The following is a 25384-nucleotide window of genomic DNA, read 5'->3' as shown; positions in this document are numbered from 1 at the left end:
AGGTGGGTCCCATTAAAATCTTGTATTAAACTTTGCCTCTTTTGAAGTCCCAGACCTCATCCATCTGTTTTGTTTTTTAATGACTTTGTTTAGAATTTTTTCAAAGTTAATGGAAATATTTGAGGGATGAAGAGTCTGGTTAATTGATCTTTTAGTTAACTGAAGGTTACTGTCAACCAATATTTTTAGATTTTTGTTTTTCATTTCATCTCACTTTGAATATCCCTTCTGTTTGCTTCAGGTGCCCATCTTCCATTAAGAACATTTTCCCTTTCTTTACTCTTTAGTCCCTTCTCCTCTCAAACTTTGCATTGGATACCCAGAAATTATAAGAACCCTGGAGAGAATATGGCAAACCTGATAACCATGGACCAAATACAAGTATCAAATCTGATCATAAAGAAGCAGCAGGAATGTAAGGCTAAAGAGCACTGGATCATAGAGAAAGTGGACTGTAAATGAGCGGAGGGTCACAGAATATGGCTCCCAACACTGACGGGTGTTTGACCATCCTTACCAGGGTGCTTCCCAAAATGTGTACCAAAAAAATAAAATAACAACAACAGCAAAACTCATGCTTGCTGAATGTACAATGAAACATTCCTCTCCCTGCAAATTTCAATCAATGCCCTCTACCACTGGTATATAGCTTATCTAGAAAATGTTAGTTTCATCATTGCTGTTTATATTTTTTTCCATCATTGCTGTTTAGATAGAAATTTTAAACTATCCGTAAAGAAAGCATTCCTGGTTTGTGCCTAATGTGTGGATTTATAAAGTTAGGGTCTATCTCCTATGTTTTCCCTTATTTTTTAAGAGAGTTCATTATTTGGAGACTTCAGGTCTCACGTAGTAAAAGAAGTAATGGTTAAGAACAAGATGATCCAAAGCAATTTCTTCACTGATACTGCTCCTAGGGCATTGGAAACTAAAGAGAAAATAAACAAATGGGACTACATCAAAATAAAAAGCTTTTGCACAGAAAAAGAAACAATCAACAAAACAAGAAAGCCCACTGCATGGGAGAACATATTTGCTAATGTTATCACCGATAAGGGTTTAATCTCTAACATTTACAGGGAACTCATACAACATATAAAAAGGAAGGTAAACAACCCAATCAAAAAATGGGCAATGGACCTAAATAGATACTTTTTGAAAGAAGACAGAAGGAAGTCCAGAGACATATGAAAACATGCTCAAAGTCACTAATTATCCGAGAGATGCAAAACAAAACGACAATGTGGTACCATCTCACATCTGTCAAGAATGGCTATCATCAACAAATCAACAAATGACAAGTGCTGGCAAGGATGCAGAGAAAAAGAAACCCTTGTGCACTGCTGGTGGGAATGCAGACTGGTGCAGCCACTGTGGAGAACAGTATGGATTTTCCTCAAAAAAACTAAAAATGGAACTCCCATTTGACCCAGTGATCCGACTTCTAAGAATATATCCCAAGAAACTAGAAACACCAATCAGAAAGGATATATGCACCCCTATGTTCATAGCAGCACAATTCACCATAGCTAAGATCTGGAAACAGCCTAAGTGCCCATCAGTAGATGAGTGGACTAAAAAACTGTGGTACATCTACACGATGGAATACTATGCTGCGGTAAAAAAGAAGGAGTTCTTACCATTTGCAACAGCATGGATGGAACTGGAGAGCATTATGCTAAGTGAAATAAGCCAGTCAGAGAAAGATAAATATCACATGATCCCACTCATTTATGGAATATAATGACCAACATAAACTAATGAACAAAAATGGATCCAGAGACAGAGAATCATCGATCAGAACGTCAAACCTCAGAGGTGAGGTAAGGGAGGGTGGGGGTAAGGGGGAGAGATCAACCAAAGGATTTATATGCATGCATATAAGCCTAACCAATGTACACAGACAACAAGGGGGTGAGGGCATGAGTGGGGGAGTAATGAGGGGATAAGGACACATATGTAATACCTTAATCAATAAAGAAATTTAAAAAAAAAAAAAAAAAGAACAAGATGGTCCATCCCTTTGCTTCTTTCACATACTTGAGCATCATGTTTCATGACCAGGATGGAAATGACAGGACACAAAGTTCCTAAACAGATGAGGTAGGTGAACCAGAACTAGTTCCAGCATTTGGAAGTTGGGTGGCATAAACGGTTATGCCCAATTCATGAAGATAATTTACCAAGCAAAATGAGACCTCTAAATCAATACTAAACATGAACAAAAGTACATCCTGTCCTTACTTTCAGAATGGAAGTTAAGTCATTATCAACAAATCTTTTTGTCTTCTCCATAAAGCACCCCTTTGCTATGAATAAAACACACCTGGCTATAATCGTCAAGATTCCAGTGCTCAGAAAAGAACAAAACTAGAAAGAGAAAACACATTATAAAACACCCTCTTAAGAAAACTCTTATTTTTAAATTAGTCTAATAGGTTCTGTTTCAAGAAGGAAAATCAAGTGGGATAAACATCCCTTACTTCAGATGCTACAAGCAGTTTGACGTTTACATTCTCTCCTCTGTTCTTCCTAGATTGCTGGGAAATGTATCAGATGATCTTGAGCTTGGTAAATACCTGTACCCGTGTGTGCTTATCCACAAGCTTTGGTACAAATGTAGTCACATTGCATGTCCCCGCTTAACTGCTTGAGTCCATGTTAATTGGTTAGTACTAGTCCCAGAACCCATAGGAAACCACACCCATCGTCCCATCATCCCATTTCCCAGAGATCAACCCCACGGGATTGGGCAGCCTTTTCATTAAATATTACACAATACAGGAAATCACATTATATTCTCTTTTCCCAGAGACCTTTATGAGGAAGACTGCCTCCTCCTAAGCAATATTTCCCTAGTAATTCCAGCATCAACCCTTCTAAAGAGACTACTTGCAATGTCTCACTAGAGAAAAAAAAATACAAACTTACAAACTCAATCTCTTGAAAAACACCCCTTTACACACAATTCTGATTATACCACTCATCTTAAAAAGCTTCAGGGTCTCCCAATTATCTACAGATTCGGGTTCAAGATCTGCATCTCGACCTACAAATTCTTTTACAGCCTAGCCCCTGCCTATATTTCCAACAACAAATTCTGTCACTTCAGCCATGCCGAACTTCCTGCAGGTCCTCAGAGAAGGAGGCTTTCTCATGCCTCTGTGTTTTTCTACTCAGTGCTCCTTCTGAATAAGATGCCCCTCACAGCCACCACCTTCACCACCACTACTACCATCTCCAGCCTCTCCTTCACCTGGAAAATATCTACTCATCCTTTGAGGCTGAGCTAAACATCAGCTTAGGAAGTCTTTCCTGGCCATTGGAGGAAGAATCAGTGGCTACATCTCATCCAAGTTATTGCACAACTCAGCCTCATACTGGTTTCACTTGTAAGCACTGCAAGGTTTTAAATCTTATGTAACTGGAGCCTCGCAGGATGTCTGATGTGAAGTGAAATGCTTCTGGAAGTTATTACATATGAAACAGAGGTCAAGGAAATGGGTCTGAAGAAGACTCAAGGAAGATATAATAGTTCTTAATAATACAAACAATAACCTCCGCTAGGTTACTATTTGGGTGCCTTGTGTGTGATAGGCATAATACTAAAGCTCATTTAATTCCCCACAAGTCCTCTATGAAAGAGGTATGTTTATCATCCTCATCCCCATCTCAATGAGGTAAAGGAAACTACTCAGATCACAGAGCTTATCAGTAGCAAGGCCAATGGTCAAAATTGGTTGGCCTATTGCCAAAGTCTAGTCTGTTGGCATTGCAGCACCCTGACCACATCTGACTTTAGGATCATTGATCTCGATCTCTTTCTTCAGCTCTGAATTGGCTAGCTATGTGGTCTTAAATAAGTCATTTCCCCTCTATCCTTCCCTAAAACCCTCTCTTACCCTAGATATCCAATCCACCACAAGTTTTACTTCTTCTACCTCTTGAGTTTGCCTCAAATACAAACACTCCTCTCTCCACCTCCACTACCAAATCCCTAGTTCAATCCATCTCTGACCTGACCTTGTGCAGTAATGCAGTAAGTTCTTAACTCAGCACTAGTGTTCTAACACCCATTCAGACTGGGGTCCAATCCAAGATTTGTACTACAACCAGACTGAGCCTCTCTCTCTCTCTCTCTCTCTCTCTCTCTCTCTCTCTCTCTCTCTCTCTCTCTCACTCACACACACACACACACACACACACACACACACACATGCTTATCATGGCTCATCATTTATTTTTAGCGTAAAAAAACAAATTCTTAACATGCACACAATACCTCTGCCCTCACTCCAGTTACACCCCACCTCTCTCCCCACTATTCCCTGAGAGCCAGCCTTTCAATTTCTCAAACTCCTTCCCTCCCATAGCCTTTGCAGATGTTGTTCCTCAGCCTAAAAGGCTCTTCCCTTCCTTCATCAACTCTTCAACTCTTCCTCTCCCTTATGACCACCTCAAGGGTTGCTTTGTTGGGGAAGCCTTCCCTGTCCCCCAGATCAGACAGACTCCCGTTGGACATTCTCAATGCCCACTCTTTATTTCCCCACAGCATTTATTGGTACCTGACAATAACATACTTCTGTGATGATTTAACCAGGATTTGTCTCCCTCCCTCACAGGCTGTAACCTCCAGGACAGCAGATTCCAGGTCCACTTTTGTCCCTATGTAAATGAACCATAAGAATTTGTTAAATGTTGAAAGAATATACAATCAGTTTCTTCGTCTGAACAATGAAGGGATTCAACCATGTGATCTGACCTCTGAGGTCCCACCGGCCAGGACAGCCAGCTCCTTAAGAACTAAATCACTTCCTTGTTATGGAAGCCTTAACCAGACCAAGAGGGAGGAAGATTGCAGCTCAGGAGAAGGAAGCGCTTTCTAGTAAGAGGGACAGCCATCAATGAAAGTGTTTCCCTAGAGTAATGGAACTAATCAATCAGCAGTACATGACCCTCTGCCAGGAAGGCGGTAGTAATAATTTCTGTGTCCAGTGAGAATGAGAATAAACGAACTCCACATCCCTCTCAACTCAGTCTGTGATCCTATACCTATGTGAAATAACCTGACTCAACTCTAAATCCCCACCAGGGGATTAAATAGATATCTTATAGCAAGATCCACATATGTTAAAATAAGTTTTTAATCCCAAAGGTAAATTGACACATTATATTTTAATTATATTGATCCACCTTGGGCACTTGGTAAAAATACAATTCTCAGACTCGCAGTCTTGAAATGTTGATGCAGTAAGTCTGGCTATTTTTAACAAGAGATCCCAGGTGATTCAGGTGAGTTCAGAAAATTTTTACTATAATGAAAAAAAGCCTTGCACTTGGAGTTAGAAAACCCAGGTTCCAACCAGACTCTATGGCCAATCAGCTCTAGGACCCTGGTGAGTTGTGTGATATAAGTTCCATGACTTTGGCATCATCTTGGAGAGAGGACCAACACATTTACATGGCCTAATATGAGCTTACATGAAAGCTGGTTCTTAAAGATAGCATGTGCTACATGGATCCTAATCTCACTACCTCTGCAAAGGATTTCTAAAGCTCTTGTCTCCAAAGCTTACAATGAATTCGTTTAATGTTTGCTTCCCTTCGGGGAATGAAGGCATATTTCACTTTCCTCAAAAATGATGAGAATGTTGGCAAAGATAAACTCAGCCACCTCAGTGACCAACTGTCAAAACAAGGTTTCGGGATTTCAAAAGCTTCTCCCCACAAATGAGCCTTTTAGAACAGATGTGGGATTACACATGACATCCATCTAAGGTAAAAACCTGCCTTCATTTTCCTTCCTGTCACTCTTATTTTGTCCAAGATTGTATCACCTTTGGAAAATGAATTAAGAAGCATTATGGAAATAGGAATGCAAGAACCTATTCAAATCACTTTTTTTCTGCTTCTGTACTGGAAATTTGTAGAATTGATACATTTTGGGATGTTGGAAGGGAATTGGAAGTTGATATTTTTCTTGAAAAGCCCAGGAACTATGGTTCAAACCGACTAGTCAGGGCTCAAGGTTTCAGCTAAGTTTCATTTATTGTCTAAAGCAGCTGTGGGCAAACTACGGCCCGCGGGCTGGATCCGGCTCGTTTGAAATGAATAAAACTAAAAAAAAAAAAAAAAAGACCGTACCCTTTTATGTAATGATGTTTACTTTGAATTTATATTAGTTCACACAAACACTCCATCCATGCTTTTGTTCCGGCCCTCCGGTCCAGTTTAAGAACCCATTGTGGTCCTCGAGTCAAAAAGTTTGCCCACCCCTGGTCTAAAGCCTTCTCTAAACTCCACATTTTGCTCATTTATGCAATTGGAGAAGAAAATTTGACACAGTTCCTACCCTCAGGGAGCACATACTCAATCACAGCTTCATTCAGTGTAACTTTGTGCAGTAATGGAAATATTCTCTCGCACACTAATGTGGTAGCCACTAGCTACCTGTGGCTATTGAACATTTGAAATGTGGCTGGGGATGGAAGCTTTTAACTGTATTTAATTTTAATTAAATTAAAGTTAAATAGCCACATAGGACTCCCATATAGCACAGCTCTAGAATAAAAGACAGATATTTCAAAAAGAAAAGTATTAAGGGAAGGAAAGAGAGGAGAAAGAACAGAATGTGGCGAGTATGATTATAAGTGCATATATAATAAGCTATCAATTGTCAACCATGTGAATTCAAACTTTTATTCAAATGTTTGAGGGTCAGGGTGAAGATGTTTAGAAAAAGATGCAGAGTGAAGATTTCATTTAAAGAGTGAGGGGTGTTCATCCGATGAAAAATGGGGGAAAAGAGACTTTGGAATAGAAGTCTCAACCTCATGGAAGCTTGAAAGCACACAGTGGATTTTTAGGATAATGATTTGGATTGGTTTGGCTCGGTTTGGCTTGGTTTGGTTTGGTTTGGTTTTAATTGGTTTGGTTTGGTTTGGTTTGGTTTGGTTTGGTTTGGTTTGGTTTGGTTTGGTTTGGTTTGCTTTGCTTGGCTTGGCTTGGCTTATTTTAGTTTGGTTTGGTTCCATTTGATTTGGTTTGGATTGGATTAGATTGGTTTGGTTGAAGCACTGGATACTTGGGAAGGAGGTAGAGTGAGGAGGGAGGGCTAATAATGGAACAGGACTGGGGCTAGGGCCAAATCCTAAAGGAGCCTGATGTATAGTTCTGAAGGGGTTGGGCTTTTGTCCAAAGGCAAATATTTCTCTCAGGTACACTCTAGAACTTTCCAGTGGTGGTTGAAATGTTTGTTGCTTGTTTGTTTTCCCAGCAATGGGAATGAGAGCTGATGTTTTCATTGTCTTTAACTTCCTGCTTCAGCTTCATGCTTGTATTTTCTCATTGCACAACATTCTTGGTTTCTATATTCACTCTGTCTCAGAAAAACATAAATAACAAAGTTTCATTCAGCTGCAGTCTTTCTTTACTCAGCCCGAAAAAGTACTTCAACCTAACCTTTCCATGCAACAGGTAACTCTGGTTTTCTGGTAGGTACTATCATATTTTCAGATCTGTTAGGGGCCACCAAGAAGGCTCCAGTGGCTCAAAAAGAAAGAAGGGTTCCAGCTCTTTGCAAAGTGTAGAACAGAAGGAGATCTATGCATAGTTCAGTCAAAAACAATACAACTCTGGAATGACCTTTGAAAGTGATGGAGAGGGACAATGGTCTGTGGTCCACTGAAACACTGAAGTCTCTCAAAAGACTTGCTAGTCACTGTTAACATAAAGTCCCTTCCTTTTAGGTCAGCACTAAAACACTGTGCTGTTTATTAATGACAAAAAAATCACCCCTTAATGAATATCTATTCTGTGCCAAGGCAGTGTGCTGAACATTTTACCTACTTTATCTACATTGCTGACATTTAGTCCTATAACACTGTGCACAAGTGGTATTCTTGTCCTTAGTTTACATGTAGATAAAGTAAAGTTCAGAAACACTGTACAGCTTGTTACTTGTCCAAGTCACACAGCCAGTAACTGACAGTGCCAGGTTCAACCCCAGAGTAAGCTACTGAGAGATGTGTTGCTAAAAGACACTGGTGTGGCAATTAACAGAAGGCATTCCACCTCCTCCACTTACCCTGCCTAGTGATCTTGGGTAAGTCTCTTGATACTTCCGCCTCTGTTACTTTACCTGTAACACTGGAATAATTACACCTTCACTCCAATTCTGAAAGGTATGGAAATAGCTTAGAAAATTTCATGAAAGCAGGAGATATTTGGAAGTCACTCAATCATCAAATTAATATGTGATAAGAACCTACAATTTACAGAGCCTTCACTTAGGAGCTAAGAATATAAAAGGAATATTAAGGCCCCAAGAAACTTTCCACTTGGCATTTAAAAATCATAATCATTATAACACACCACTCAGCCAGACAGGAATAATCCCCAATCACATATAATTCTATAAGGTGGTAAGAGGTATTTATCCAGGTTGCCCACTCTAGGGACTAGTATCTTTAATGTTTTAGGCAGAGGAACATCTCAAGTACCAAGAACTATATGCCTGCCCTGAGACCCTCCATCTAACTTCCTTGCTGCGTTCATCACACTCTCCAGTCTTTCTGTCAAACATACGGACAGGCACCCAAAGCACACAGAACACACAGCAGGTTACTCCCCAGAACACTACACCAGTCTGCTGCTGGCTTACTGAGAGTCACCTATATTTAATCCAAATATGTTTATTCAAATTGTACTTACTAGTAAAATGATATAATTTATGTATTTTTGGAATCCAATAAAATATGAATGTGGTAAGAGTTATGTCTATGAGAAATAATTTCAATACTTTGAAAAGCCTCCATAAGGAGGAATCACTAAGTAAATGCTTTGGAAATAGATGTGTGTGAGATGACTGTCAATAATGGGGGCGGGTCATGAAAGTCCAGGATTCTATGGCCACTTTGCTTCACAAAAGTTTTTATATTCTTACTAGAGGCCCAATGCACAAAATTCATGCCACGAGTAGGCCTTCCTTCCCCCGGCTGCCGGCACCAGCTTCCCTCCGGCACCCAGGACTCGGGTTTCCCCCGCAGCCCCAGCTTCATCTAGAAGGTCGTCCAGAAGGACGTCCAGTCTAATTAGCATATTATGCTTTTATTATTACAGATTCCATGTTAAAGAAAGAAGAACTAGAAACTATATTGTGCATCCTGGTTGTGGTTTATGAAAGAAGAATGACTACAGTCAGTGAACCATGCCCAAAGAAAAGCTTTGGCCTAACAGCAAAAGACTGGCAGAAGCATGTACCTGTATATTCCCTACATTAAAATAAAATGGCTTATGGTATGTGTGTATCATTTTATCCCCACTTTAACCAACTTCTCTTTTTTAAAAAATCTATGGCACTTTTTTAAAATATGTGTTTTTTAATTGAAAGGGATAGAGTGGGAAGGGAGAGAGGGAGAGGGAGAGGGAAAAGGAGAGAGGGGGGAGGGGGAGGGGGAGGGAATGGGGGAGAGGGGAGGGCGAAGGGGGAGGGGAGGGGAAGGGGTGGAGAGGGAGAAATCCTCTTATCTGATAAGAAGATTTCTACTGTATTAAGAGAGCAGAGTTATCTTGGTATTTTTAAGATTATAACTTTATGAAGATGGCAAAATATTGCTGAACATGGCCAAGCCCATGATCTGAAAGAAAGCTATATTTGGTTACTCTGTCCCTTATGGGACATATTGTAGGTTCAAATCTTCAAGCCTTTGCAGAGAACCTGGGGAAGACCCACACTCAGACTGGCTGCAGGGACATCGCTATGCCCTGCAGATTCAGATGCGCTTTTGTATGTCTGACACTTATTCTATCTCTCACAGCATTTGGTCAGATTGGGTGAGTTTTGTTGTTTGTTGTTGTTGTTTTTCTCAATATCTAGGACTCTGATTCCTGTCTTACTCTTTGCTTACACTCTTGATCAAATGATTGATTCTTCACAATTCATTTCCATGGAGGCAGCACTTGCCTCTAACTTGCTGTAAAAATGCTTTAGCAGGTTTCACTCCGAAGTGGCCCCTAATGAGCAATGAACTGTTTCTACTTGGCAAATACTAAACTATTCCACAAATTTTCATATCCATGTATATCTAGGACCAATTACTGGTTACCTATTGAGCTATGAATGATTTCTGAAATTGGGGATTAAAATGTGTTAAAATTAGTACATTGCAAAAATGTGCTGAACGCTAATTCAGTGGTTACCAAACAAGTCTGGCTATTTCTACAAAAGACAGAGTTCTTTCTGTGCGCAAACTCAAATGGTTGGAATTCTAGCAATTTTCAGAAAGAATGCATTGTTTCCGGAGCTTTAGCATGATAGTCTTAAGTTGACTCTGATCTTGAGTTCTCTGCTCTTGATTTACCAAGTAGATCTATAGAATTACAGTTAGGTTTTATTTCTGCTGTTTGTTTGGTTCCTGAGAAACCAACTGCATTGCTACCATTTTGACTATTATCATGAGGTCCTTACTATTGGTGTAAAATTTCTGAGAACCACTGTTCTGCTGTCAATCAGAATGGCTGTCTCTTTGTCCTGAGAATTCTATATTCATGCTCCCTTTAGCAGCTGCCATCTCTCTGCCCTGATTGGTGTCCTCTATGCTGTGGATGATGTTGGAAGCTTAATCCCCTTTTTGGTTCAAAAAGTGCCTTCCTACTTTGAGTCTGAATTGGAAAAGATCCTCATTTACAGCTCCACGATATTTCCTGGGGCACTCCACTAAGCATCTCTCCAGCAGCCAATACGCTTAAGCACGCCATGCCTAAAATTTCATGTCCATGTGTATGTAAACAAAATTGTAATAACCTGCAAAATATTGGAATTGGGTTAGTTTTATCATTCTCTTCTGTAGATAGCTTTTCTTGTTTAGACAACACACTTAACCTGGATCCATCTCTACTGAACTACCAGATTTGATCATTTCACCCTTCTGCTTCAAAATAGATAGAGCAACAAATAAACTAATTAATTGAATGACCTACCTTTTATATCCACCACGAACAGATTAAAATTTAAACATTTCTAGTCCAGAATGCATACCATCCATGGTATAAACCCAACCAAACTTTCTGACGCACACACCCCAACTCCCTTTTCTACAGTCTTCATTTTAATAACATTAAGTTGCTCCTGGCACCTGATTTTAAGATCCCCTGCCTTGCATTTGGTGATACATCTGCATGACAGCCCGTTCCCTTCCTTTGTGGGGTTCACATCCTACCAGATCTTCAAAGTTAGCCCTAAGACCACCTTCTAAAAGTAACTTTCCCAAATTACCCTATGCAGGAAGTGGTCTCTCTCTCCAAATCCCAGTGATACATCCCTGACTACTCCCTTAAACTCTGCACGTTTAGCCTTGCATTTGAGTCCACTGCATCTGCCATTCGGATTGTAAGCTTCCTGATGATGGGATTTGTGTCATGTTCATCTTGAAAACAAAACACCTAGTGAGCGCACAAAGAGCCTGGCACACAAATGGTATTCAATACGTAATAGTTCCTTCCCCTACTTCTTAATTAAAGCACTTATTTTATCTATCACATTTTATTTTCACTGGCCTATGGATTCTTCTCAACAAACCGTTGTAGATACCACAGAAGACATTATCATCTCCTTTTACTGGGGAGCATGCTGATACTCAAAGAGATCACATGTGATGTCATATGTGATATATGTGATTGAGCCAGGACTTCAACCCAGGCCATCTGTCTCCAAACTGAAACCATAATGCAACACCCAGGCTTTGTGAGCCTCACAATGGGACATTAAATCTGGCTGGACACATTGTGACATGTGGCTGAAATCATGTGATAGTGGGGCAGAAGGCTGAGATAAGGACACATTTGGAGCACACTCTTCTCTATCCTGGGGGAGACAGAGAATCCAGCCTAGACACACCAGTTTCACCAGCCTCATCTTTTCTAGGAGGTGACAATTTCCTGGCTCTGTCATAATCAGTTTCACGCTCCATCTTGGAGTGGCTGCATTTCAGCAGAGAATGGGGAGAGAGCCAGACTCACTGCAGTGGTCTCTAGACTGATTAGAAGCCTAGGGTTGGTCAGGGAATGGTAATGGTCTGGCAGGAGGCAGTTTCCGTTTTCTGGAAGGTTTAACAAGCATGCGAAAACATCAGTTAGGTGTACACATCTATAAGCATCCTGGCAAAAGATCAACTGCCTGCTTCTGTTCCCAAATGAGACAAAACAATTAGCAAAGCCAGGCGCTATCCCTTCTGTTCATGCTTCATTTCCAAAAGACGAATGGTAATTTGTCTAACTCATACATTATTCCTTTATCTTTCTGTTCTTAAGTGAAAGTGTGATCTGATCTTGACTCCCCTATGAACGATGCAAACTTATTAAAGTCCAACCCAATTTATCCATGAATATTTTCTACTTTACAGAGAATATGACTTTCAACACTGGTACCATATGGCCTTTCTCCTCTAAATTTAAATATAACACCACTCATGCCTTACAATTTCCTTCTCTTCCATGTCCTTCCTCACCTCCTGAGCTAGCCCATCACTCTGTGGACCTGATTTCTCCCCCTCCATCATCTTCCAAGACTGTGCTCCATTGGCTATCCCTTCTACTGCCCATCTGGCTTCTTCCCCTCAGCCTGCAAACAAGCTCAAGTCTTGGAAATCCTTAAAAAACAAACAAACTTATTTTCCCCTTCCAGCTCCCATCTTACTTCTCGGTTTTTCCCTTCACCGATCATATTGAAAGTGTAATCTGTATAGTTGTCTCTACCACTCAATTCCCTTCTGCCCTCAGTCCTTTACAATATGGCTACCCACAGACTCCAATGAAACATCATCATTGGGTCACCAATAGTCCGACAACAGCAACCAACCTTACTAGTCACATGAGTAAACTTGTCAAACACAACACCCTGGCTTATTTCTTTCCCTCCTTCCCCCAACATTACTGCAGAGCATGGGGGTCATCCTTAGGGTATTCTCTCCACAGCTAATCAATCACGAATCTTGCATAAAAAGAGCCCTAGATGGAGAATGAAGAGCCTGGATCCTAGGCTTGGTCTTGCTACCAAATTGCTTTATGACTTTATATTGACCACTGTTGTGTTAAAGTCAGCATCCTCATCTGCAGGATTGAGGATGAATATAAGAGTGAGGGAGCTCAACCCTCCCTTTGGGCACAATCCACCGAAGTCATTGCCTTCCAGGCCCTTTGTCTACCGAGTGCCAAAGGATTGTTTATTTTAGGTTTATAGTTTCATTCCCCTCCAAAAACTGTCTATCCCACCTCTCCTCTTTCTAATTGTTGCTAACACAGCTGAATGATCCATCATGTTCCCCATAGCCCTGGTTCTGAATGTTCCCAACTGGCAAGGAACTGAGATTTCCATTTCATCAAAGCCTGTTTTCATTAACAATTCAATTATCATTGCATTATTGAGCCCTTCTTCTGCTATGGACAAGCGAAATCATAACATTGAGCAGTTTCCCAATGAAGGGCCAAAAATATTACAGAGGAAGTGATATCTGATGATATCTCGTGATGGAGAAGAAACTAAACAACTTTAGGAACTACATTTAATACAGACCTGGCACCACGCTGCAGCTGAGCCAAGGGCCAGGCTTCTAAACACGCATCTCCTTACCTGGCTACAAGGAAGGGAGATGGCCAATAAGAGGCCAGTTCCATTTAGTTTGGCTCGCATTTATCATGCCAGACACTGGGCTTGGTGCCAGGCACTGTGACTGGGGAATATAAAAGTGAAGACACAATCTTCGTTACCAAAGCCCTCACTGCCAAGGATCCAACGATCCATCTTTTTTCCTGGAAGATGGTCGGTGTGTTGAAGTAAAGAGGACAGGGTTCTCGTCTCAAGCAGACCTATTTGAATTCTGATAACTCCATTCATTACGGTACCCAAGGCAAGTTAGTTAGCCCCTGTGGGCCTCTCTTTTGCCACCTGTAAAATGGGAACAATACCTACAGTACGAATACTAGTGGGAAAGTGCATTAGGCTCTGTCACTTGCTTGATGTGTGAAATTAAACACATCACTTTGCCTCTCTGATCCTCAGCATCTTCATCTTAAAAAGGAGCTAAGAGGATCCCATTCTGCTTGACAAAGAATATAATGCATGTAAAATTATTCAATAAGCTATAACAATACATAGGTCCTATAAAATATTATTATCAGTAACCAAAAGGGATAGAAAAAGGAAATTCCAGTCTCACAGATCCATCATTCTCTTCTAATAAAAGTTTGTTTTCATTTTTAAACAACCATTGGTGGCTCTGTGGTGCTGCCATATCAATGCTGGACAGCCTATTCCCAGACTCCCAGACTTCATTTAAGAAAGTCAACCCTTGGTGTTTACACTATTGTTTAAATATATTTTTATTTATTGTAGAGAGAGAGGAAGGGAGAGTGAGAAACATCCATCAGCTGCCTCCTGCACGCCTCCTACTGGGGACTGAGCCCACAATCCGGGCATGTGCCCTGGAATCAAATCGGCAACCTTTTGGCACATTGGACAACACTCAACCAACTGAGCCACACCGCCCAGGGTGGTGTTTAAGCTATTTTTAGGAGGGTCTCTGCTAATCCTAAAGGAATCTGCTCCTGGAACCCACTCTGGTTTTTCTGGTTGTGACAACCATATCCCCTGTGATTCACAGTGCTACCTCTAACACATAACTCCGGACAGAGAGTCAACCTTCCGCTGCATAATTAGTAGATTTATACCTTAATCACAATGCTGATTCTTTCTGTAAGGCTGCCTTTTGACTTTCATGGCTTTTTAAAGATTTTTCTCTAATAAAGCCTACCCATTAGCCCTCCTCTAACCCCTAGTCCATTCTCAGAACACAGCTCAGTGTGGTTCTGCCATCCCGCCCAGTGCTGTCTCTTGTCCAAATTCTCTCCCCTCTCTATTTACCCACTTCATACACTGTTTCTCGTTAGAAAATCTCACAGATACCAGCTCACACTTTCTTCTGACTCTGCGGCCCCAAAAATGCCACAGTTCTTGATGGAGAGTCATCAGGACAGTGACTCAACCCAAACTCGAAAGCAAACTTCACCTCCACAGGACCCAACTTGATGGGAATTAGGGAGTTGGCCTGACATACCAACCCCAGGAACGTGACTTTTTACTCAGGCCTAATCACTAAAATCACACATAAGACAGCCCGATAATTTCATGATGTTCCAGCTATTTCTATAGAGTGACATTTCAGAAAATGCCTGTCCTATGTCTCAGTGCTTGAGTGTTTTTCAATTGAAGCCAAAGAAGCCATTTCTCATGCTCAGGCAGCTCACGTGCCCGCAGATCCCCACGTGATTATGGGTATGATTTCTCACTAGGATATAGATCCATACACGGTCTTCTTTGCTTCCTAAAAGTTAGGAAATTCTGTCTCATTCACAGAAGCTCTGAGAAACAGTTCTGATCTAGTTAGCACTCTCCCTCTGATATGCATGTGCCTACGTGTTGGCCTCCCTCAACTTTGTCCTCACCCGCCACTCTGCCACCCCATCCCCACACTCCCAGACCACAGAGCCCTCAGATGAGGAACTCACCTTTTTCCATCTCTACCACATGTGTGCACATAGTAGGAGTTCAACTCACATCAATTAATTTATTGAAATACTTCAAGCCCTTCACTTAAAAAGAATATAAAGAGCACAAGATTAGTTATAATATTATATATAATAATATATATATATCATAATATCATATATATGAATATAAAGTTAATTTAAGTACTAGGAAATCTCTGATACAAAATCTTTCAGAAAATCCCACCTCATTTTAGGAAAGAATAATACACACACACACACACACACACACACTCACAAAGAAATCCTGCCACAGATTTAATCTTTTTGTCTTTTAACATTTTCCCTTTTACCTCACTTTTGCTCCCATAATTCACATCACTAGAAATGTGAATGTCAAGCAACGATCAACTTAAACAAAAATGAGTCCTCCTTAGCCACATCACTGTGCTGTCCAATATTTTTCACCAAACTGCTTTAGCCAAAATGCTTTCAACCATATCACCCAGGATCCTGAAGTATGACTTCCACCCTCATTTTGAGAAGGGACACAGAGACCAAGATAAAAGAGCGAGAAGAGGGAAAGAAGAGAGAGACATGTTGAGGCCACTGTTGCTTTAAAGCTGTCCAGAACTACTGAAAGCATTCGGAGGGTGTGGGGAACCACGGCCAATACAGAGAAGTCTCCACCATCTCACTCCTCCCCCTCTCTCTCCCTATACCTCCTCTTCCCAGACAGCACCCAGATTAAGTCCCCCAGCCCCCCACACACTTAGAACATCTCCTCCTCATTGTTATGTGACATTTATAACAGTCTCCTTCATATTGCGCTTGTTCTATCAGCTAAGAAGCTCTCAGCTGCCTGTGACCCTGACTCAAGCGACATGGAAATTGGTGATCTCACTAACAATGTCCAGAAGTCCAACAGGCTGCAGAGGTCTTGGTTCAATGATGTCATCAGGAGCTTCCTCCCATCTTCCTGCTCTGCAACCTCAGTTTATCAGCTTTCTGCACAGAGCGCCTGTTTGCACGGTTGGAAACTGGCTGCCAACAGCAGCCAGGGAAACACATCTCCATACTCATGCCTAAGGAAAGAAGAGAAAGTCGCTCTCCCACCCATCGAGTACAGGCTTCCTCCCAGTTAGTCTGGTGTGACCAATTCAGAACACACAGTCTACCCAGAACCGACAAGTTACCAGGAAAATGCTATGTGCTGACAGACAAACTCCGAGTAGCTAAGTTTCACTTAGAGCTGGGAAGGCGAAATGGTACCTGAATAAAGCCAGGAAGGAGCAATGGGGAAGGCATGCTGAGTAGGGAACCAACCAGACCCAAAACACACATACTGCCCTTTCCTTATAAGATTCCTTCATTCCACATTGACTCAATTACCCGGCCAGTTGCTGCCTCTCCATGTCTCTGGCTTGTAGTTGAATTATAGTTGGAGGTGAGGCGGTCTGGAACCCCATGGTCATGATTCACCACCACCCCATCCACCCACCCACCCCCATTCTACCACTGTCTTCCTTTGTGAGGAACTTTATGAGTTTTAGCACGTTATTTGATCTCTCTCTGCTGAGAGAGATGGGGTAATCATAGTTCCTATTTCATGGGGCTGTTCTATGGATTCCAAAAGAGAGCCCATGCAATAACAGACATACAGTAATGGCTTAGCAAATGTTAGTTTTTCTTATTAATATTAGGAAGTTAATTGGATACAAAATGGTAATGGATCTTTCCAGTGATTCTCAAAGCATAATCCCCAGAGAGGTAGCATTGACATCACCAGGAAACTCACTAGAAACGCAAATGCCCAGGCCTCACGGAAGACTAACTGAATCATTAACTCTGGGTGAGGCATGGCAGTTTGGGTTGTAACCAGGCCTCCTCGTGACTCGGAAACACACGCAAGTGTGAGAATGACGGCTCTACACCAAATCCACCTCCAGGCAAAGTGCAACAGTCACCATTCCCAGGAAGTGCTTCATTAGTTAACATACTTTGACTCTTGGCTTTCCTCCTCCCTGCTGTGTTCCCTCCACTATACCTCTATCTTCCAGGCTCAGCCCAGATGTTACCTTACACGGATGCCCCTCTGCCTCCAACGCTCATCCTCTAAGTCTCTGCAGGGTTGAGGTCTCATTTCCGAGGTCTCAGATCAAATGGCACCTATTCAAAGAGACTCTCCCAGACCGCTGCATCTCTTTGTCACACTACAGTGCTTTATTGTTTCCATAGCACTTATCACTATCTGAATTGGTTATTTACTTGGTTATTTGTTAATTGTCCGTCTCTACCCACTAACATATAAGAACCATAAAGCCAGGGACCTTGTCTGCTCACCACTATATAGATCCTTAACACCTAGAATAGTGCCTAGAAAGTAGTAGCCACTCAATAAACATTTGTTGCAGGAAAGAACAGACAAAATGACAGTGAGCTTTTTATAACACCAACATAAGGGCTGACCGAGCTATGCCATGCTTCTCACATGATTCAAGTCATCACATTCCGATGCAAACAAGTAGACTCAGATGCCTAAGAAGTACAGGTCCCACATGGCACGGAGGGCAGGGAGGGAACCCACGAGGCAGCCGCACTCGCTCTTATCTGCGAATCTATTCCACCAGTTCGCATGGTTTTCATAGTATACTTGTTTAATTGCCCTGGCAACTCAGAAAGTGCTTCTGCCTCCTGAATCCCTATTTCCTGACATCTGATGTTCCTGGGGACGGGGAGCAATGTGTCCATCTGTAGCTCACAGTGACTCCTTTCAGCTGTAAGGTGAGAAATGAAGTCAACCCTCAGCTTTCTCTTTTCCAAAGTGAGTGGCTCCAAGTCCCTTCAGCACTCCTCCAAGGGCCCCTTTAAAGCGCCTGGTGCTTTCTATGGAGCCTCTCCAGATCTTTCCCATTATTTATGCAACGAGGACATTCAGACTGGGAGCGACAAGAAGAAAGATTCAGAACATTTATTATTCATTAAATTGGAGCGTTTGAAAATGCTGGGCTGCAGTGACAAAAGCTGGAAATATGATGACACGCAGTTTCCAAAGAACGTAGTCATTTACAAGCCCTGTAATTTAGACGCATCGTCTAACCTTCTGATCCTCACTTTGATGCCTCTAACATGGGAGTTTTGCCCCTCAAGATTTTTGTGACAATCACGTGAGAAAATATATATGAAAATGCATAAAATGTGAAGTAATGGTTTAGAGAGTGCTTTTCGTTTCTCTTTAAAAAGTCAATGGATGCAAAGGTCATTATTGATAAATTCTATTTTGTATCAAGAAGCAAAAGGCACCAGCTCTAAGGAAGAACAGTAACACCATTCCCATTAGCTCTTTCAGGGATCCACTTATGTGTCCATCAGCAGATGAACTGATTTAAAAAAAGAAAGGATGTTAAAAATGGAACTCCCATTTGACCCAGTGATCCCACTTCAAGGAATATATCCCAAGAAACCAGAAACACCAATCAGAAAGGATATATGCATCCCTATGTTCATAGCAGCACAATTTACCATAGCGAAGATCTGGAAACAGCCTAAGTGCCCATCAGCAGATGAATGGATTAGAAAACTGTGGTACATCTACACAATGGAATACTATGCTGCTATAAAAAAGAAGGAATTCTTACCATTTGCAACAGCATGGATGGAACTGGAGAGTATTACGCTAAGTGAAATAAGCCAGTCAATGAAAAAAAAATACCACATGATCTCACTCATTTATGGATAATAAAGACCATTATAAACTGATGAACAAAAATAGGTACAGAGGCAGAGCAGCATCGAACAGACTGTCAAACTACAGCGGGAAGTCTGGGGAGGGTTGGGGGTGGGAGGGGGGTAAGAGATCAACCAAAGGACTTGTATGCATGCATATAAGCATAACCAATGGACATAAGACACTGGGGGGTAGGGGAGGCCAGGGGAATGTCAAGGGGGGGCAGGGAGAAGGAGACATATGTAATACTCTTTGTAATACTTTAAGCAATAAAACAAAATTTAAAAAAAAGAAAGGATGTGGTACCTACATATAATGGAAAACTACTCAGCCATAAAAAAAGATGAAATCTTGCCATTTGTAACATCATAGATGGACCTTGGGGGTATTATGCTATGTGAAATAAACCAACAGAGCACAAAAAAAACTATTATTTGATTCATGTGGAATATAAAACAAAAAACTGAACAGATAAAACAAAAATAAACTCACAGATATATAGACAAGTTGATGGTTACTAGAAGGGAAGGGGGTTGAGGGAGGGCAAGATGTATAAAGGGGGTCAACTGTTTGGTAAAAGAGGAAACTGTATCGTGGTGTGTAATATATATAATTAAATGTTGTACATCTAAAACTTATACAATATTATAAACCAATGTTACCTCAAAAAAAGGACCCACTTTTGATAAAAGCAGTGCTCACGTTCACAAGTTCCTTGAGCTCATCATCAGAGCACTGCATGCTATTTGTTGACCTTCACGGGGAGAACAGTGGCACTGGACATTCTGGAAAGAGTTCTCTTACACATCAAGGGGATTCAGAATAAGTAGTTTGGTTTGCAAAAAGTGTATTGTACTGTTAAAATGTATTGTTCATCACGATAAATGTGGTAGTGATGAGAATATGCCAACTATAGGGAGGAAAATTACCAATGCACCCAGATGCTGCTCTGAAATCCATCACTTCTTTATTCTAAGGCCGAACCTCCCATGAGCTTTTCATAGCCAATTACTGAGCTCAGCAGGGAGAGCTTGGGTGCCCCATTCCTGAAATATGGGGCATGCAGAAATGCTCTATTGGGTGGCTTTGGTTCAAGGTTATCTCCCCTTGCCATGTCTTCAAACAATGTCACATCCATGTAAGAAGATGCTTCCACCCATTGTCCCTACCTCTCTCCTTCCCCCAGGTCAGACCCCCATCGAGGTCTGCCAGCCCTGCTAGCTTCTCCAGCTCCCACCCCATTTTCTCTCACAAGTATTTCCCCTAATAAAATCCTTAGCATCTCTTTCTTGGTGGATTCAGCCTAATATTGTAAATAAAACAAAAAATAAAGCACTCAGTCTCCAAAGAACTTTTTGCATCTATAATCACATCCATTCCTTATAAATATCCAATAAATGACACAAAAGGAAAATTGGAGTTCCCACTGTTTGGATGAAGGAATGGGTTTAAGTGACACAGCCAAGGTTAATTAGCTCTTTTTGTTTCAGTAGCTTTCCCATTTCTTGGTCTTCCATGCTCAGTGTTTAGGAAATAGAACTTTGAATTTGCTTTTTTGTTTATTACTTTCCTATTATGAATAATAAAAGCACCTACAATTTATTAAACAGGCACTATGTAAGCATTGTGTATATATTCAATTTTTCATGTAATCCTCTCAACAGCTCGAGAAGGTAGGTCCTTTCTCCTTTATATATGTGAGGAAAGTACTTCAGGAAGTTAAACAACCTGTTCAAGATCACTCACCAACTAAGGAAAGATCCAGAACCAGCCCCTGACTCTAAATCAGTGCTCTTAGCACAAATCATAATACCTCCAATCTGTGGAGCAGTTTACTAAGCACTTCCACGTGCATTAGGAAGGGGGATGGGCACTCAGCAGCACCCCCTGCCAAGGTCTGGAGAAGACAAGAGCTAGAGAAAGAAGCAGAGGGAGATAGAAGCAGACGAGGTTCAGGCAAGAATGAGGATGACTGACCTCCTCCCAACGGCTTTAGCTCAGGTTGCAGAAGAGTCGCTCGTGGCCACCTGTAGTCCAAAGGTCCTAATTAAAAAAAAAAAAAAAAAAAAGGATTTTTAAAAGTGAGTTTTTTATTTAAGATATCGCCAACAAACATCTTCCCAAGTAATTATTCTAAAATTATTAAGAGATGAAACCCAGCTCCTTACCACCTAACACCCTAGGAATGGGGAAGAAGACATTAGGCACTCAAGGTTCTCCATGATCCCATTCTTAGCCTCCCTCCGGCTCCAGCTCCCCCCATGCTCCGTTTTACTTGATGTTTAAATACAACAGTATCTCTACTGTGCTGTCACGCACCTCTGCACATTCAGTCGTGCAGTTTATGATCTAGCTCACCCTTCCTTCCTCTGGCTGACTCTTCTTCATTCCTCAACCACTGAGCTCAGCCACCATGTACTTTAGGAATCTCACTCAACACCCAGCCTGAGAGCCCCTCCTCTGTGCGCTCCAATCCTTACCCCAGTGCTCACCTCACTCCAGCGTCTCCCTTATTATATTATCTCACAATAGACATGCAAACAAAATTGTCTCCTCAAAACATCATCCTTACCACATCACTCTGGCCCATAAAGTGCTTCAAGAGGCATCCTATGGAAGGGAAGAGAAGACCCAGGTTCCACGCTCTGACCTTCAAGGCCCTCAATGGCCGGTACCTAACCTCTCTCAAATATCCCTTTTGCCCTTGCTTACTGTCATGATCTGTGTTCAGATCCATTACCATCTAAGCCCTTTCATGCCTTAAGACTTATTTCCTCAGCTCTTAGCAGAGTTGCTCCTTTTATTCCCCAAGTCTTTGCTTGGAGGTTGCCTTCTTAGAGGTGCTTTCCATCTCCGCTCTAGAGCCATCATTACTCTCTCCCACTGTTCTCCATTCCTCTGCTTCAGCCAACCTCAGAATTGTATAAGTAAGGTACTTATGTACCCATTCGTTTGTTTGTTATTTAAATCTTGATTTTAGTGGAAAGTACATCCTCAACAACTCATGCTACTTGAGAGCAAGGATGCAGACTGATTAAATTGTACCCTTCCAGTATGTGCTGAATAAATGAATGAACAAGCAAACTTCAGGAAGGACATAAAGAGAGTAGGAAGCACAAAACAGCAGAGTCATAGAAATTAAACATTTACTGTTAGTTTCCTTAATGACTTGCGCTAAGGAAACTCTACGTGCTTTATATTAATTTACACCCTGGTCACAGGAAGAAGTCATTATCTCTAACTTACAAGCCAAGAAAGTAAAGCCAAATGAAATGACTTTTTCAAAAACAATATAATGAGTTAAATAGGGAGCTTGGTCTTGACTCCGAATAGCTTGACTTTATACTCTGTCTTGCTCCCAAAGGATTTGAGGTGGCTTTGAAGGACACAGACGGTTACACAATTTAGAGTGTCCACAAAAACAAAACAAGCCAGTTGCCCAGGAGAAGCACGACTATTCCTGGTACGAGATCTGAAAGAAACTTCTCCCTGGGGTCCTCACAAAGGGTAGCAAACCACATCCTCAATCACATCCTCTGGGACATGCAGCAGTGGGGCGCAGAGGGATGTTTGCTAGCACTCCTCAGTGTGGGCTGATGGCATGAGGCCAAGGCTTAGATCCAGGGAGCAATTCTCCAAGGAGCCAAATCAAGACAGCCCAGGTGTGCGATTCTCTGATCGTCTGTCTTAATCCAAAAAGGACATCTGGAGATTCTGGAGGAATCCTTTAACAGCACACCCTTCACATGCTGGGCTCTGTGAATGTTACTTCCCGCACAAAAACCTCTAGTAAGTATTAAGTAACAGTGAATTGAAAGTGACAAGCATTGGAGTTCAGTCAATGCTGGGGAACTATGCAGAGTTCCATATGACTTATCAGTCAGATGGCCTGGGGAAGGGTATATTAGCTAAAGTGCAGGGTCAGCTGCTGTAACAAAGAGACCCCACAATACAGAGACCTAGATAAAACTAAAGTCTATTTCTGCTCATTAACAGTCCAGGTGTAGGAGGGTTATTCAGGGCAGGTGGGCAGCTCTGTCTCACAAGTCATCTAGGGATCCAGGTTGGCAGCAAGCCCTGCCATCCTCACCAAGCAACTTCCTCCGAGTCCAGGCAGCTGCTCTGGTGGGCTCCATTTTACAGAGGAAGGAAGAGAGGGAGGGAGGAAGGGAGGGAGGGAGGGGAACAGCTTCCTCGTTAAAAAAAAAAAAAAGTGATCTAAAAGTCATAATATCAATTCTGTTTGCATCTTCATTGCCCAAAATCTAGTAAAATGGAAAAAATACTGGGGAATGAAATCTCTTCCTGTCAGTCTCATATCTACCTAATCTCAAGATTATATTACTTTCAGGAAGAGTGGAACAGTGGATAAAGGAGACCATCAGAATCTACCACAGGAAACTGACGTCTTCTTACATAGAATTATCCCTGGATTAAAGGCCAACCCACTACAAGCCAGAGGTAAATGAAGGTAGATACTATTATAGGTTCAAGTTTCTACACTCATGTGTCTGTCCAGTGCACAGACAATGAAGGATCAAGATGCCCAGTTCTATGTCATATGCCAAGAAAACATTTATCGCTGTTGTTCCGAAATGCCTACTATGATCATAAAAGAATCAATAGAGCCTCCAAATGACATCAGATGTTAGGAAGTATCATTTCCTTATGAACTCTCTTAAGATAAACTAGCTACAAAATGTAAGTGAAAGTAAACAAATAAGATGACAACTGTATCCAATTCTTAACACTACGATAGTTAACAGTTAGAAGACGTTCACCCAAATTCAGGAAAACTGGTTTTGGACTAGTTGATCTTAGGCGACCTCTTTCTGGCAGCCATTAGATGACAGCATTGGTTTGTCTATTGAGGTATTATTCTTAGTTTGAAACAATAAAAATCATGATGAGGTCAGCATATTGTTATTCTCTCTGTCAAATGACATACAAAGCATATGACCATCTCATCCAAATGCAATGATGCATTATTACTATACAAGTTTATAAGAATGGGGCAGTGGGATATATGGCTTACCCTGCTGAAAAACACCTCCTCCCTCAGGTTCTCTATGAGATTCAGTCTATATGGAACACAGATTTTCTCTCATTAGCAATTCCTTTCCACGGAGTGAAAGTTTAAGAAAAAGTCAATAAAAGCTAAAACTCTTTAGTTTGTTCTTTCTAACTTTCTCCATAGCTGGTAAAGAATATAACAATGACCAAGAGTATTTAAAGCTGATCTACTCCTCATGTAATTAACTGACTTGGCCTAAGAAGTTCACGTGTGTACTTTGTCAGAAACAAACAGGTACTTAGTCTATTTCACTTAAGCCCTGTGAGGCAGACACTGTTATCACCATTTTAGAGATGGGGAACCTAAATCACAGAGATGTGAAATGACCTGCCCAAGGTCACACAGCTCATGCGCAGAGAAGCTGGATTTCAACCCAGTCTGACTGTACAGGGCATGTTCTTTCAAATGAACCACACTGACGCTCTGGGATTCCACTTATTCCTCAGTTGCTCTGGGAACCACAATATTGCCCATATATAAAGCTTGGGTCTATACAGTTCAAGTAATGATACCTAAAGGGGCTTTGAATTCCACTAAAATTCCATTAGTAGGCTCCTTGAGAATAAAGACCTTGTCTGTCTTATTTAATGCCATATTATATATATCACCTAAAGTGGTGCCTGCGTTTCCACCAGCCCCCCACAAAATAAGTTTTTGAATGAATGAATGAATGAATGAATGAATGAGACTAGTTACTTCCTTGTAACAACGATGGTAGATTATTTCCAGTAACTTCTCAATGTCTCTAATTGTTTGAATGTCAGCTTGGACCACTCTTTTTTAAAAATATTTTTTATTGATTTCAGAGGGGAAGGGAGAGGGAAAGAAAGAGACATCAATAATAAAAAAGAACGACTGTGGAAACATTTCCTGAGCCCCCACCCCACACCCTGACTCCCTGCTCCCACAGGCATTCTGTGCCCTGCCTTGCAATCACTGATTATCGTTTTTAAAAATATATTTTTATTTATTTCAGAAAGGAAGGGAGAGGGCGAGAGAAATAGAAACATCAATGATGAGAGAGAATTATTGATCGGCTGCCT

Source organism: Myotis myotis, unplaced genomic scaffold (genome assembly GCF_014108235.1).
Source record: "Myotis myotis isolate mMyoMyo1 unplaced genomic scaffold, mMyoMyo1.p scaffold_m19_p_12, whole genome shotgun sequence".
In the NCBI taxonomy this organism is placed as follows: domain Eukaryota; kingdom Metazoa; phylum Chordata; class Mammalia; order Chiroptera; family Vespertilionidae; genus Myotis; species Myotis myotis.
This window is presented reverse-complemented; position numbering follows the sequence as displayed.